The sequence below is a fragment of the Poecilia latipinna genome, unplaced genomic scaffold, assembly GCF_001443285.1.
Source record: "Poecilia latipinna isolate Pla-1442-1.1 unplaced genomic scaffold, P_latipinna-1.0 Scaffold249, whole genome shotgun sequence".
Lineage (NCBI taxonomy): Eukaryota > Metazoa > Chordata > Actinopteri > Cyprinodontiformes > Poeciliidae > Poecilia > Poecilia latipinna.
In genome coordinates, this window is record NW_015112865.1 from 107551 (window position 1) to 125107 (window position 17557).

The 17557-nt window shown below is 38.2% G+C and overlaps 1 protein-coding gene across 2 annotated transcripts in view; it reads right to left on the reverse strand.

Moving 5' to 3' along the window:
* The window catches only part of LOC106947614 (trinucleotide repeat containing adaptor 6A), a 36029-nt gene extending 22290 nt beyond the window's left edge, over positions 1 to 13739 (reverse strand). The window contains exons 1-3 of one of the 2 annotated variants that reach the window (XM_015032740.1): positions 13509 to 13739; positions 12108 to 12159; positions 7458 to 7556 (exon numbers count right to left, since the gene is read on the reverse strand). The gene's annotated coding sequence lies outside the window, so the exon portion shown is untranslated. The remainder of the gene's footprint in view (positions 1 to 7457; positions 7557 to 12107; positions 12160 to 13508) is intronic. The other variant, XM_015032741.1, reaches the window with a different exon arrangement.
* Positions 13740 to 17557: the final 3818 nt, after the last annotated feature.

A 17557-nucleotide genomic window follows, 5' to 3' on the forward strand; every position in this document is an offset into this window, starting at 1 on the left:
CTAGAATCTACATGTGATGCATGTGGCTAGAGTCAGCGTAAAGTCCTGACTCAATGAAAATTATTATAACCTTTTATGTCACGTTAACGAAGAACAGCTGAAAACTTACCGGGTTCATAAACTGCGGTAGCGATTTGGCTCCAACTCCTCCCCTTGTCATTTCTATATTCTTTGCACAAAATGTTGAATAAATATTAATGTTGTTTCCACATATCTCAAATGTCCGCTGGACTTCGGGTTGTGCTGTGTCAGCTGTTTCGGATTCCCCTCGTAATTTCAATCAGAAAGCACGGATTCTCCTCCACGAGGGGAATCCCAAACAGCTGACATGGTACAACCCAAAATCCAGACATCGGAGATATGTGTAAACAACATTAATATTTATTTAACATTTCGTGCAAAGAATATAGAAATGACAAGGGGAGGAGTTGGAGCCAAATTGCTACCGCAGTTGATGAACCCGGTAAGTTTTCAGCTGTTCTTCGTTAACGTGACATAAATAGGTTATAATAATTTTCATTCAGTCAGGACTTTACGCTGACTCTAGCCACATGCATCACAGGTAGATTCTAGTAAAGCATTGATTAATGCCCGATATTAAAATTAGTTAACTGGACTTGTAGCCATTATGTTGGGCTACAAGTCCAAAATAATGGCTGTGTGGCTGGACACCACACAGCACGATCGAACCGTTATACCTAGGATTTCTGTCGGCTCATGTGTGGTCTCAGGTTTTGAAAATGGGCTGACAACTCATGTAGTGTGCGCTGGACATTACACTAAGGAAATAGGAAGGGAGGGTCAGTGGAGAGCACCAGAGTTGAGCCTTTTTTTATTCAGTGTCATCAAGAGAAAGAAAAAATGGCAGGAAGAGACGATAAAGCCGATAATTAAAATGAGGTCAATAGGTTTAATTTATCGTGCGATTCATTGATTTATCGTTTATCGCGACAGGCCTAGCTACGACACAAAAAAAAAAAAAGGATGTATGATCAGTTTGAACAAACAACTGATTTGCATTTGGGTTGAAGATGAACATTTACCATCATCTCAGTGTGAGGAGGTAATGCAGCAGACAGTTACAAAACAGGCAAAGCTGGATGTCTGGAGCATGACTGTGCAGGCCCATAAGGAAGCGATTAAAGGTTTTCAGACTTCATAACTCTCACTGTGGAGTGAATCAATCCTGTTTGATCTTTCAGGTTGAAAAAAAAACACTAAGCAGCAACTAGCAGTATTCATCGCCTTTAATTCCCACAACATAAATGATTGGTATCTCTGTTAACTGTGTGGCTTTACCAAGAGCTCATCTTTAACAAGTACAACCTTTCTTTCCTACCTGTATTACAAGCCTGGTGGGCCACCAGGCTTTACATGTGCCCCCACCAGGCTAAGCGTTGTTTTCATGTTTGCATTTTTTAAAGATTTTTAATGGTACGACATTATTTAAATGTCGTACCATTTCGCAGTTGCTTGCTAGTTGGTGTTCAGACATAGTTGTCAAGTGATATTTTAAAATTTCCAGCCAACTTTAAAAAACTTTTAACTCAAACAAACCAATGGATGAATTACTGCCCTACCGCCCCCGTCACCGGGCTGAGCAAGTTTTCTGGGGGAAATCCTGCAACATTACGAAACAGCTCTCTGTTCTGCATTTGACCCGCCCTAAATGGTGAAATCATAGCAAAAAGCTTCAGATAGTTAACTATTTATTCATCTACAGAATATATTTTATGCAACAATAAAAATAAGACTCACATAGGATGAAAAAGACCTACAGTTGCTTTTGATCAAACCTGGTTTGTTTCCGCCCAATTGGACTTCAACATCTAAATAAATTCAGTCTTAGTTGCTCTTCAAGAGGCTGTTTTTTTTTTTTTTTTATCAACATGGTCTACCTTACACAGTTCTACATTTATTTGACTCAGCTGAACAGAAATACAAATGTGCATCTTGCATACATTTTTCAAACACTGGGAGCGCTTCAGGGCAGGTTCAGTCATGTTTACAACAGAGCAGCATGCTATAGGTGGGTTTCAGGGAAATACTTCGGGGGCAGCAATCTGATCAGTGAAATGGAAACAAGTTTTTGGCACAGAGCTTCAAGCTTCAGGCTACGGGAAAACGAAAATAGCCCTAGCTCATACGAACCCTGAAGTAGAGGCGTTGTACAACTTGTTCTGTTGCTCAGAGTGGAGCTACGAACAAAACTGAAGACCCAATTTTTAAGACGTGCCTTCAAAAGGCAGGTCTTTTACCATCTTTGCTGCTATTACTACATGTTAAGTAGAAATGGATTGCATTTTGTTTGATTTTTAACTCATCCTTATTTGGATGAATATTTAAGTTGAGAGAATGGAATAAGAAAAAAACCCAAAAAGACCAAACTGATCACCAAAGACGAGGCGTATCTGAAACCCATTTCAACATCAGTTTCCTATGTAGTTTGATTTTTTTTTAATGTAATTGCTACCCCAGCTAGCGCCAGCCTGTCTCGTGTTTCTGTCTGCATGCTAGCTGTGACAGCCCCTGATGTTACGCAGCTACTGCCTAAAATTAGTTACTCATTGGGAAACTTTCAACTCAGATATCAAGGACTGGATATGTGGGTCTTGTTCAACCAAAACCAGCCTGTGTTGCCATGTCATGCTTACTGAGGGAGCCCAGCAGAACAAGTTCAGCAAGGCAGGAATCTTAATGAGGCAACAGGACAACACAGAGACCGGCTGCAGGAACTGGTTGGTGGAGTCCATCTGCAGGACTAAGACGCTCGCTGAGAAACTGCGACCTTCAATTTGCACTTAAATACATTACGTATGCAACCTTAAAACGAGTCTCAGCGAGAGTCGCACTATCAGATTATTCAAAAACATTCTCAGGTTGCTTCTGTTGTCTTGAATTGGATTGTTGTAATTTATTTCAGAAGGGACAATGTGTGTCGCATAATATGCCACAATTGGCCACAAAGGCTAGTTTTCATCTGTAGCCCTTCAGGCCACAATCAATATAAATACAATTAAGGCTGAATTGATTAATTGAATTAATTGTGATTAATCTATTACTGAAATAATCATCATCCAATTTAGTAATTGATTCATTGTTAACTGGAGTACAGAGACTCCTAAATGTGGCCATTTCCTGAAAGAGGAACACAAAAACACCAACATTTTGCATTCAAGATGAAAAAAAATTTAAAAAAATTGTAAATATCTTTAATATCTTTTTATTTTTAAGCTTCACCCGGTTCAAATTCTCAAAAATAAAAATCTCCAAGCATTAATTCTACATTTATTTAATTCATCTGAATAGCACATTTTATTATCCAACTATTAATCCAAAAATAATCAGACTAGTAGTAGAAAGTATTTCTTTTCTGCAAACGATCAAACGTACACAAAGGGAATACAATGTTATTGCATTCCGGACAACTGAATTTTTATTAAAGTGATTGATTTGCTTATTTACATATTTTAATTTATTTCTATTAATGTCTAACAAGGGTTAAGATATTAATTGAAAAATCTTGAAAATGTGCCAATTTCTTTTATCCGACTAATCTATTATCCATCATAAACTCACTAAAACAATTATATTGAAAGTTGCAGCCCTAAAAACAACACATTACGGTGCAATAAAGATTAACATAAAAAAGAGAATGATAAAAAGTTTTTTTTTATATAAATTTAGAAATAATAAAAAGAAATATATATCTCACCACAACACAAACTAAGTGAAAAAAGCAGAATGAAAATAATCTCATGATCAGTGCCTACATATTTGAGACCATCAGTCATTATTTTAAGTTTGTAGATGGTTGTTAGTAAAATGCTGGCATACAGAGATCAACTCTTTATGGACATCGCTGATCGTAACTGTATCCTCCAGGCTTAAAAAGCCGTCAGCCTGAAAGGTTTCTGCTGCTTGGTCGGCGCTAACGATTTGTAATAGAGCAAAAACCACTGAACACAGCAAGAAACAAAAAAGGACATGGTGTTGAAGCCAGCTGTAGAAAGAAACATCGCTTCAGGATAAAAGGACCAGTGTTTGGAACGACACGTCTATATTTGCCTCTCTGCCTCTTATTTCTTCTAGACCACAGGTTAGAAAATGGGTGTTCGCTCCTTCTGCCTGTTTGGAGCACACAGGCCTATTTATACATTTCCAGTTCAAATAGCAACCAGTCTGTCCTCCAGCCAACACGATAAGAGAACAAACAAACCCATGTGGACAACCACCGAGTTTGCAGATGCAACACAGCACAACCTTGTTTGAGCAGCAAAGATAAGCTTTTTTTTTTTTTTTTTTAAATTGCAGCATACAATAAGTGCTGTATAAATAAATACAGTAAAATACAGTGCGGTGAACAATAACCAATGCCACCAAACCACACATAACCGTGAGCCAAAGTCTTATCTTCGCTAGTAATTCTGGGTGAGTCATCAGAACCAAGAGGCTCTGGAAATATTTAAAAAATGAAGCAGGCATCTCTGTAGCATCTCCATCATTAGACACACAATAAAACAGAGCTGTGGAATTATTCTTAATGGTCATTTTGTATTTGAATAATGACTTGAATTTATTATTATTATTATTTTAGAATATTCTGCTTTATTTTGCGCGTTGCTGCCTTTTTGAAGGCAGAACCTTGTTTTGAAAAGTAAAACGTGTCAAAAAGAGAGGAAGGCTCTGTGATAAACTGATTGCATCGATTCATCAAATTTAAATTTTTGGAAAATCCAGATTTTTTTTTCCCCCCCAGCAACACACTTCTTGGGTTTCCATAGTTCTGAGTGATGTCAGAACGCCCAGGCAGCCATCTTGTTCGACAAGAGTGTTTTACAACTTCTTTTTATTTGGACTTTGAAATCAGGTTAATCAACTACACAACATAATATTAGGACCTCGTTACGACTGTTTAATTACAAGAATAAAATTATAATATCAGATTAAAGTTGTTATACGAGGCGAATGTAGAATTTTATGAGAACTTAAACACAAAAGATAAAAAAAAAAATCTGATGTGTTGAACCACATTAAGCTTGAACAGTGATACATTACCAACTATGAGAAAAAGGACAGGAAATTACACTCTGCCATAGTCTCAATAAATGTTTAAGATATTTCACTACTTGTGCTATAATATGACAATATTAGTTGCTTGTCATCCTCTAGAACTCATTCATCTTGTTATATAGCTGTTGATATTTTAATACTGAAAATATTTAAGCATTTCCAGACAATTTGATGCTGCTAATGGATCCGCTGTTTTTCCTTTTTTTTCAAAACCGTTTGAATTATCCAACTGTTACTATGCAACAGGCCGATTTGAAGCATCACACTTTCTGGCCAAAGAAATTTGCCAACATTGGCATCGAGGCAGAAACGAGCCAAGAATAACTGGTTGAAGAAACTCAAACAAAAATACTCGCTCCGAAGTGTGTTAAGAAATGTGCTAATTAATTTTCCAGTTAGCTCAGCTGTCCTTAGATACATGAAAAGCAACTCATTAAAATATTGTTTGATGGTAAAACTGTAACACAGTAGGGGGTCATTTTTAGACGTTGGTGGCAAGTTTAAGGCGGTAGTGTGATAAAATGTGCATATTGTCACAATGAGAGGCACAAAATGGAGTATTTCCAGACACCTGAATGCATTACATTATTCAACCAGCTGAAGTTTAATACACGCCAATTCAAGTCTTGCACAAAAGTTAAATTCAATTGTGAATATTCAAAATATCTGCTATGTTTCATGAAATTTTAATCAAAGCAACAAAGCAAGTTCTGCATACCCAAAATAGTCCTCCCATTATCTATAGTTCTTGAGTAATTTAACATTTTAAAATGTTATTCTTGAGAAAAATCAGCCTTAAACGCGTTTCCCAGCACTTAAATCAGCTCTTGTTATGACGACGATGCTTCAACACCACTCCTCATTCCTTTGGGCTTGTCCAAGCAAGATGACATCAGTGTCAAGAGCCGCATGCAAGTCTCCGTCTACAAAGCAAATACCTTTCTGTATGAAACGATACGTCAAGATGAAAGAAACCCCAGGGAAGCGCAAGCAACCCGGCGCCATTTTTCAGTAAATGTCAACTTTCCTCAATTCGCCAAAGATAAAAACGGGGAGACTGAACAGAAGCGAACACGGGGCTGCGACTCGTATCAAAACAGCGCGACGTGCATGCACTTACATGTGTAGTTTTGCCGTGTGCAGGGGCAGATAAGACTACTTGTCGCAGTTCGCTGCTGTGGGAGTGGGGGGCTTCAAGAGGCACCCACACAGGGCTATGAAACGAGGGGAAATGTGTGCAGAAGCACAGGCTTCATGTCTTTGGGTACGAGTCATCATCCACTGGTTTGTACATTATTCAGTCATCCATTTGATTTAACAGTAACCTGCCCACCCACATTTCTGCCTCATCTGCTCGGCCAAAAGTTTAAAATTAGTCAGCGTTAATGTTTGTTTTTCATTCTTGAGATATTTTAAACACGGGACCGAGTGGATTTCCTCCCAACTTCTACAGGAATGCTTTAATTGAAATAAATAAACCAACCATTTTTTTGTTTTTTGTACTTAAATTCAGGACACCTGTGTATCATTAGTGTATTTCAACCTATAAAAGCAAAAGTTCAATTTAAAATTTTACCAAATGTTCCTGCAGTGATCAGGCTTCAAAATATGCGAGCGGATGCACTGTTGCGACCCGAGACTGTATGGAAATGAATGAAAACGGGAATGAAAAACAAATCTGCAATTTTCCCCAAACTGGACGATCTTGTTTTTATCTGCCCCATCACCCGAAAAACATCCGTCCACTAAACAGCTACAGGTGTGCGCATGCGTGCACATGTGGTTCCCAAAGGCTGTTTCTGTGCTAGGATCAGACTGAAACTCTCAGCAGCACAACTCTGACTTGATCTGGAAAACAAGATTTACTATGTAAAACTGCTACAACTTTGTGTTGTAATTATGGAGAATGTCTCAGGTGGGCAGAGATAAATGTAAAAAAAAAAAAAAAAAGTATTATAGCAACATATATGGGCCAAAAATGGAAAAGAAAGCAGAATTAAAAACGCTTCAAGGTCAGAGAAAGTTTCCTTGCTGGAAGTAGCAGTGACAGCTTGCCTTGTAACAGTAGACGAGTCAGTGGAAACTAAGAGCAATCTAAATGGAAAACACTACTGTGTGACATGGCAACGTACACCAGCACAGTCTGAGTAAATACACTCCACTACTGGATCAGAAATACTGCACCACCAATCACAGCGAGCCACAACTAAAAGGCGTTAAAAAGGTTAGTGTGATCATGCAACGTGAGCATGTTTTGACATACTTTCTATATCTAATATTCCGTGTGAAAAATCATAAATGTTTAACCTCCCGGTGGTTGAAAAACAGCAGTAAAACGGCCTTGACGTGGTGCACAAAACGCAACTTTATTTACTTCTCCTTACCTTCTGTCCAGTTCTTTATCTCACTGGATTCCTTCCTTTTCAAACTCTCCGTCTCTCTCGCTCTTCCATCCACCGTTTTTCCCTCTCTGGGTGCGTTCCCTGCAGACGACATTAACAAGCTTTACCCTCCGTCGAACGAGATTTATCGTTTTTGATTTTCCTCGTTTCAGTTTTAATCATTTACTCAAGCAGTCGCTACAAGCTAAAAGTTGGGAAGCGAGATCCTGAGGGTTAATAGGTGTGTTGGTGCACTTTGACCTCAAATGACATCCATCGTTAAGTGGCCTGTGAGGTCCAGTTTCGCCCTCTGAGAATGAATGAGTTTAGATGCTCTGGCTCGGGTGGGTGTGCCATTTCGCCTGCAGGAGCAGGCTGCAGGCTAATCCGATAATGAGATTACTGCTCAGCACTTATCTTCGCTTCACCCACATGCTGATAGTAAAACAACTCGGGCACCAAAACCACAACAGTAATTATTATTTGACTTTCATTTAAATTAGCAGAGCGGCTAATTGAAAATAAAAGCCACACGTTGTGTAAAACGTATCTATATATAAAAGGACTATAAAATCATAAAGCATCTTTTTTAATAGTCCTGACCTGAAAACTGAACTGCACAATAATAAAAAAAAAAAAATTAAAAATGCCACCTTTAATGTAAACCAGCTCTGACCCAATATGCATGGCCTTCTGGTAGCCTGCCAGCTGATGCATTCTTCATTAGCTCTTTGCACTGCTCCACCATAAAAAAAAAAAAGCGTACAATATGGATGCTATTTGGAGAGGATTGCAGAAATATGTGGGCAGCATTAAATACGCCAAGTCGGTGCAAAGACAAACTACTCACATCGCTTTTAAAGTTGTAAAAGCGGGAGTCTGCTTGTGGCTGTGGGAGGTTGTTGCTACTCCTTGCCTAGATCTGGACCGGGAATCTCTTTGGTGTGAAGCGACAATAATCCTCACTGAAGCTTTAATTCTGCTCAACATGTTCTCAATAATCAGTTGTTTTTTCCCCCTTAATCAGTTGGAATTCAACCAGATGTGGATATTTTTTTTTCTTTCACCTCCTCGTTTTCAACCCCCCACCTGAACAGTCACCAACCATTTACTTCCAACCGTGAAGAGTTTCAGCGGGTGGTTTTACATAAGAACAAGGGGGGAGCCCCCCTGCAGTGCATCCATACACATTATAGACGGCGCATGTTTATGAATGGGTCATCAATCAGCCTTCCCCCAACAAGTACAGTCGAAAGAAGCAAGGCGGGGGAAGCACGGCACTACTATACATGGAGAAAATATGCATTTTATCCAATTACTTGGCCATATTGGGGAGATTATTTAAGACCCTAGCAACTAACTAACTGATTTAATTGTTTTATGTTTAAAGAATGTTTGCTAAAAAATCCTAAAAATAACTTTTTTTTGTCTTTTAAATTAAAAAATGTGTTTTTTTAATGTGTAGGATCTGTTTAAAAACAGAAACAAATTTAGTAAGATTTCTTTCCAAAAGCCGCCATAAACCTAATATTTTTTTAATGTGGAACATTACGGATTACAAGTAAACCTGTTACTTCTACAGGCAAAATCTGTGCTTTTTTTTTTAGGGGAATATTCCTTTAAAATACATGTCTTCCACAACTCTACGAGGATTCGATTCACCTTTAAGTAAAACAAATTTATTCACAATAATGCAGCTTTCCCCAACTTGGAATAACTCAACCTGAGTTTATATTAAACCACTTTAAGCTCTTTGGAGAGAAGAAAACAAAACATTGATAACTTTTAACTACAACCATTAAGTGAGCTTCTAATTCAACATCCCATTCATTGGGAAACGTACTAAATCCCTTTTCAGACCTGAAAAACCCAAGATAAACATCTACAGTTTCATTTTCACTATTACGCACAACTTCTTTGCCGATAAGAAACTGGTTCACTCTTGCATCAGTTACTGTAAAACTTCACATGGCTTCATCGCTCATTTGTTTCACCAATCTAAACGAACTGGACCGGGAACCGCTTACAATCCCTCTGAGCTCTGGAGTGGCAGCGCCCTGAACCTTTTCAAAGCAAACGCAGGTAAAGGCGCGCCCATCCCTGATAAACACCACAGAGTGGCCGCGTGGCTAATTTGCACATCGTTTTCATCGATTTGCATTATTTTCGTTCTCGTGGAGCCCAAACAGCCGAGGCTCCCGTGCAGGGCAGACGTACTCCACTAATGGATGATGCATTTTTATTTTTGTCCTTATCACAAGCAGGAAAACACCAAAGGCTTTTATTGCAGAGCAACATGTGACATTTCTAGGCGAGCTGAACGGTATCTGCTTGGTGGAGCCAAAACGAAGAGCAGTTCATTTCAGGTCAAGGTAACCCAAGGAAGGCAACATGATCCCGCAGACTAAAAAATAAATAAATGAATGAAAGAAAGAAAGGGGGGAAAGGAACCACACTGTGTGGCTTTCAGGGGAGCAATGAGTACATTTTTAGATTTAAGGTTTGATTTAAAATTTACCACACCACAAAAATATGCAAATAAACTTTTTTTAGGACTTAAGAATCTATATAAGAGCAGGGGCACAAACATTGCAGGTTTTGACCTTTCATTGAAGAAAAGTTATATTTATATCAAGAAACTTACACTTTTTCATACTAAAAAGAACACATTTTGCATAAAATCTAAAAGTGCAACAGAACAACAACAACAACAAAGAAAGCCCTTCCAAAACATCAGCACGTTTCCCAAAAGCTGATTCAAATAAAGTCGCTGCAGAACCAGACAGCTTGATAACCTGTTTATGCAAAACTGCATTTCTGTGGCTCACATCCTGTCTGAGCACGCATGGGTCAACTAACTGCATCAAACCCTCCGTTTCTGTGCCTGACTCGCTTCTATCTCACAACCACCTGGGTGTGGTTTATGGCTCCGAGGGGCAACGATGAACTATCTGATCCTTGTAGCCACTAACGCAGTAAAGCGGCTTATCTTGGTAATTTATGACAACAATATCAAAATATAAACATGGCAGCGTGAGCTTTGGGTTTCATTAGGGTTTTTTAGGAAAATGGAGCAGAAAGTTGAAAGACCTAATCTGGAAAATCTGGCAACCAAGCAAGAAAGCTCAAAATTAGGTTTTTAGAATTGTTCAGATTTTTTTCATAGATTGGATTATTTTATTACTCCCAGTAGAATCTAACTATGTGCAAACAGATCGTATATAAAACCATAGAAATATGAAAGAAAGAAAAATTAGACAACTGGGAGAAACTAGTGTTAGAAAAATTTAACATCAAGTTTACATAAATGTATTTATACATTTACACATTTAAAAATGTACAAATGCAAAAACGTTTTTTAAGCTGACCTTGGGGAACAATAATCCAAGTATGAGAAAAGTAGTAAAACATTTTTAGTACCCTGGAATATTAATCGCACTGTCTCCCATTATCATGTCCTTATAACACTTTCAGCTGGGAAAATTTTTTTCCAGTGCTCAGAAACTATTAGACAAAGTAGAATGGCAACCAACCAAACCGGCATTACAGGGTTTACTGAACAACCAAAACACTGATTCTAGTCTGTGTATTATTTCAATGTACACAGACTCTCCAAAAACTAAAAAAAAAAAAAAAAAAAAACACAAATATGTCCTGAAAACAAAAGTGAGAGCACAGAAGTTTCCTGAAAAAATTTAGTCACTTAAAAAAGAAAAAAAGAAAAGGGGACTAAACTGCTTCATTGTGTGCCTGCCTGCATGTGGAGCACAAAGAGCTGCACAAACACCCCTCCACACAAAACATCGGGATTCTGGCTTCTCATTTAGCGATTTTAAAACAGCAAAGCTTACTCAGCACAAGCAGCTCGGACCGACCCAGACCCACCAATTCAATTCAAACGGAACTGCATGTGCTAGCATAAGCAGGGGTTGCCCATCCCAGACAAACACACGCCGCTCTGCGCGACAAAGACAAGTTCTTTATCACCTATAGAGAGAAACAGCTAGCAAGTTTTTTTTTTTTTTTACCAAATACTGAAGTGTACATGTGCAAATCTATCCTCCACTTGAGGTAGAAACCGAAACACATTTCAGATCTTTAAAGAAAAAAAAAATCAGAAAAGAAATCAAGCTTTGAGATTTATTTCTTATTTTTGCTGCTTTCCTGAAACAATTTACAACAAGTGCTGGTCATTTTATAATTTTTATAGTTTTGGTCGACATTTTGCTGTTCTTATTTGACTCCAATGATCCCAAACTGCAGGAGGCCGCTCATCCCATCCAGGTTTGATTACATACCAAGTGCACATTTTAACTACATGTGAGCTTTTAGCATTAAGGATTACCAATTTTCTCCAGATTTCATGAAAAACATTTACTTATAAAAATATGTATAAATAATTATGCGAGTATATGAATAATAAATGGTTTTACAGTCTTAAAATGGCAAACATAAGTGAGGTATTCATAGCAGAGAGCAAGACAGTCTCTAAAATTGTTAATTTCTGTATATCCATCTACCAAAAATAATATTCTTCACCAGTACTACTGACTTAAAACCAACTATGGTCTACTGACTTAAAACCAACTATGGTCTATACTGGCAGAACTTGTATTGATGTGGATGTGTGTATGTTTGTGATGGTGCACTGACCTGTTAAGATGCTTCAGTTTCTTTGGTGGCAACAGCTTTCAATTCCAAATCTCTGAAATAAAAAGAAAAGATAAAACATTACTCGCTTAAAGGTTCAAATCAACGCTACCCCAAACTAAAACTTTGCCACCAAGTTATATCTGTGTTAATATACTGTTATTGTCTTAAATTAATGTAATCAAAGCACATGCTAATTTGTTTGGCTAGCTCTTGACAGGGTATGAAGACATATTCTCAGTGTCTATGAACGTGTACAATCAATTCAGCATGAAAAAAAAATGTTTCAAGACACGTAGAAATTCAGGTTGAACAGCATAGCAGGAAAACACACATCCTGCTAAATGCCTGTCACCGTGAATGAGAAAATGAAAATGTAAAGAGAGTGTGTGTAGGTCAAAGTTACAGCTCAGGTCCTGATCGGCCATTATCTCAGCTGTTGCCCGAGTTAGAGCTTAACCAACATGGCTTCTCCCGAGCCTGGGGTTTGTTCGGTCCTTCCAAATGCAGAAATCTTCACTGAATATTCAAGTATTCTCATGCACGTAATTGATAATGCCGCTGCATTTACGATTGCCGTCTGATCAGGGAACGTTTTCAGCCGAATATGGCTGCATCTCTACCAGAGCGGGGGTCCGGCATTTAGCTGCACAGTTTGCATGGTGCTAACGTACCGACAGAGGGCGTTAAATGAGCAGATTTTAAAAAATAAAATAAAATAAAATAAATTAAAAAAAAAAAACATCCTATGCAAGTTAATCTTAGCATAAAAAATTGTGTAACTAATGTAAACACGCTAAATAAAAAGCTCCGCTTTATATTTGCACAGCCGTGTGCCTAATAAAAGCTGCATAAATGCCAAACAGCAGTTCACTGTAACTGCGTCGTCGAATTAGCTACTGCTAACGCTAGAAGCTAATGCTGCTAAGCGGCTAGCCGGTGTTGTATCGTATCAAATGTAAGTAACGTAAATTAAATAAATTGAAAAATAAAGAGTACATGGGGACTAATTATAATATTTTACTTGTATATAAATTCTACATCCGCAAGAAATACTGCTTCAATGTACCGAATAACTTCTTTTGAGAGTAATGTTCGCACAGATGTCGAACAGGGGTTAAACTAGTACTAGTTGGCGCAAGGTTAACCTCAAGATGCCTCCTGGTGTAAATATGTTACTCACACCATTTAATTTCCAGTATCCGCTGCATGAAAACTCAACCTTGTGTTCATAAACTGCAGGAGCACTAATTCATCTCCACGAATGCGCCAAGTACATGAGCTAGCTACGTTGAAATAGCCAAGGCTAACCAAACAACAGCGACCCGGGTCTCCCTGCCTCGCACTCCTCCAGTGAACCAGCTCGACAAAAAGAGATTAAAAACACCGCACAGGATAGCTCACCTCTTTGAAGAATAAAGTGCAACAGAGTGGAAAGGAAAGCCGACTGTAAGGCTAAAGAAATTCAACGCGTTTGCAGCATCTACGAGGGTAAGCATACATCCTGCGAGATCGCCATTTTCTTCATTCGCTTGTGCTCTGCTTTCCCCTCCGAGATCTGCGTTTACCTCACCGGGCTCTCTCTCTCTGTGTGTGTTCTGCTGGAGGAGGGGAGACGGGGCAGGAAACACATAACCACTTCCTCTTCACTCAGAAGTGAAACACAATTAAAAGTAGCCAAATGGTATCGAGAGACAGAGCGACTGAAAAAGAATGCAAATTTCTTTTTCCTCTTTAAGAGGTTGGTGTGAAGATGAGGCTGGTCTTTAAAATGCAATTACTTTTTGAACAAGAAACACAAAATTACCACAGCAAAATAAAATAAACAAATGACACAGGATGAGGCTTTGTCTTGAACATACAGGTAATAATAACAGCACCATGGTTAGCCTAGATAATATAATAATATACTGCTTTTATCACATTTTCTCCTATTTCTGCTAAAAAAGAAATAGCAAATGTATATCACATTTACAATAATTTATTTGTGGCACATCTTTGTTATTCCTATTGTAGTAAAAAAAAAATTATATATATATATATATATACACACACACACACACACACACACACACACACACACACATTGAATAAAACAATTTAAATGGTATAACCCAATTAATTAGTCGGGCTACATACTCATGTAGCTAGCCTGCAGTTTGTTGCTTGACAGATGCCACTCAGAGCTATAATTGTAGTTTTTAACTGTGTTAAATGCTGCTGGGGATATTGGTGTTTGTCCCTTACAGTCAGTGGTCGAGAGAAGGGGCACAGCTTTTTATTACAGGAAATATAAATATTAGCTATTTATTCTAATGGAAATTCTGTTGTAGCTTCTAAAGCCAAGAAGTTAATATTGCCCGAATGCACCTCAGTATGATTTTGATATTTTAGGAAAAATCAACTTAACTCTGAACATGTGTGCTCTTGGATTGTGGCAGAAAATTTGGAGTGATTATAGTGCTCTTGGGTTCCCCCTGTTGGTTTGGAGAGCATATGCAGCGCCTCGGGTCGCCTCTGGCTTTGGTTGTGGGAGACAGGTCAAGAGCAAAACAACAAAATCAATGAAACAAGCAAAGGAATTTTTTTTTGATACAATGGTTGGAGGTTTATCATCTGAGGAAAGTTCAAAGAAGAGCCACTGTGAAGAAGTGATTTAATCATCTGATTTTCCCAGCTCATACTAACAAGAGGAGATTCCTGGGTAGACCTAGAACTTGGTGAAGGGACTATACATCTCTTCTGGCCTGGAAATGTTCCTGAAATTTAGTAGTGCTTTGTGTTTCTTAACTTTGCTGTTGGGTTAAGTTTTGTGGTGCTTTGGACCAAAGTGCAAACAGACATGGTTATTTTTCCAGAAACGTCTGGTAACGACACACGAAATGGAAAAAATGCGTAAAATAAACACATCCGTTGTGATGCTGCATCCAGGATTTTAAAAGAACCGTCCAGCACAGTCGCTATCAACATTATTTAGATCTGTGGATTATACACACACTATTTCCAGATATGACTGATGGCGTTCCAAAGTTTTCCGCTGCCAGGAACAGATTTCTTGGGAAGATAGCTAAAGCCCTTTATTTATTAAGAAATTCCTTGGCTTCAAACAATGCATCCTGGAAGAGGGAAACATCAAAAATCTGTCACACAATTGCATATAAAAGATGATAAAAAAAAAATAAAAAAAAGTCTTTCCTTTGATCACAAGCTCTTCTCTTATATCCATGTTTGGCTCTGAATGTTATGTAAGAGGAAAAAAAAAATGCAAAAACAACAGAGAAACAAAGTGTGTGGAATCTGCAAACCTTTCATCACGGAGACAATGCGCACTGCTGCCTGCAGGAGAGAACAGTGATGTGTGTGCGCGCGAGTGTGTGCGTGTGGAAAGCGACGACCATTGACCCAGCAATTGCAAAAACAACCCCCAACCTTGTTCGCAAATTACCTCCCTTATCTGTGTGTTTGACTGCGAGGAAGAGCAAGAGGCAGCGTTTGCCTGCTGCCAAGTAATGGTTTTATTTGACCAAGCTTCAAAGACACGGAGATTAGATTATGAACTAGTTGTTTGCGACACGGACGTTTTAAAATATACAATCAATAGTTAAATTGATTGAAAATTTGTTGCAAGTATGGAATTTAGATGTAGGAAGGATTTTATTATGCTTAATAAAAAAGATAATAAAATTAAACAATTGTTCCAGTTTCACTTTTGAGGCAGTAGCATGTTCCATGTAGACAAGGATTTACATTTTATACATGACTGGGTCAGAAGTTTACATAAACTAAGGTTACTATATATGTTTTTACAAATTTGGGAAATCCCAGATGATGCCACCACTTTACAAGCTTCTGATAGGTTCACTCATATTGGAAGCCAACCTGATAGAGTATTTATTGTTGAAAAATCCAAGGACAAATCCGGTTCGCACACCTTCCAGGTGCCTGACGGTGCCATTTTCTTCTGATCAAATAATTATACGCAAATCGAGACCACACGGGAATGTCCAGTCAGGAAGAGACGCGTTCTGAGTCCCAGAGATGAGCTTCTTTTAGAAGAAATTATGCGCATCAACCCCAGAACGAAGGTAATCGTCTTGTGCCAACATGGGCTGAAATGCCACATAGAGAGGAAAAAGTTATAGCTAATTAAAAGCTACACACACACTCAGCAACAAAGATGTTACGCATTTGTCTATTTTGCAATTACATTTAAAAGAAAACAGGACAAGGCTTGATAAGATAAAACATATTCTTTGATATTTTGATATTCTTTTTTTTTCTTTCCAAATTATGCTTGTATTTTATTAATAAAGGTTTGAATAAATTTCCATCTTGTCTGGGTCGGTCTTTGTGTGCTGCACATAACTAGAAAGGAAAGGACACCGCATAGTGTGCTGACATGGTGACTGATCATTTTGGGGGCACTTTGACACATTTATGCAAACAAACTTCAAAGCTTAGAAGTCCATCAGGAAACAAAATATCCCAATTTCACTGTGTGCTCTGCACATATAAATGACACAAGAGTTTTTTTTTCATACCCTCAGAACAGCTGCCTCTTGTTAGCAAGTCATCTTTTGCCAAAGCCAGCTCCAATTCTGGAACGGTTACAAATCAGCGTTTCTGCAGCGAGTTCCCTCTCATATTAGGATTAATTTGTGGATTGTGAAGATGCACAAAAGAGACAATACGAGTGTCATCTGGGGCTGAAAACTGAATTAAGCGTATGACAGAGTTGAAACAGAATGAGAAAACAGTGGAGAAATAGAGAAGACCAAACAGCTTAACGGCAAACAGGACATAGAGCATCTTTTTTTTCTTTTTCTATTTGCGTTAAAGTTGCCAAGTAAAAGTCCAAAAAGCAACACAAAGCCTCTGTAAATATTAAATTAAAATGATAAAAAGCTGAGGAATAATAAACAGTTTTATCGGGATTCGAGTCTTTGGTAATGGTCTTCGATAAGGCAGTCACCGAGATAGGAAGAGGACTGCATGCACAGCGAGTCAGAGTTTAATCATTTACTCCTTTAAGCCCACGCACACTTACGACGCACTATGCAGGAGGAAAACCAGGTTACTTTGACAAACAGTTACATAAGGCAGAAACATATGTCCATATTTACTGGCAGCAAGGAGGACATACACGAGAAAAATGTTTGCATAAAAAAAAAAAAAAGCAGATTTTGGTCAGATAAATCCAACGACTCTCAGGTCCGTCTCTTCAGATCGATTTCAAAGCATCTGCATAAAATGTTACAGTAAGTACCATCGTGCTTTACCAACCAAATTCATACGTTGTGTTAGTTGAAGTTTGCAACATGGCCACTGGAATACATTAAATACTGAAACTTTATTGTTTGGCCTTCAATATTTGTGTTTATTCATCAACCATTTCCAACCCTTCTGCCCCCATATATTCTCCCATAAACATTTTAATGAACGGCTTTCCACTG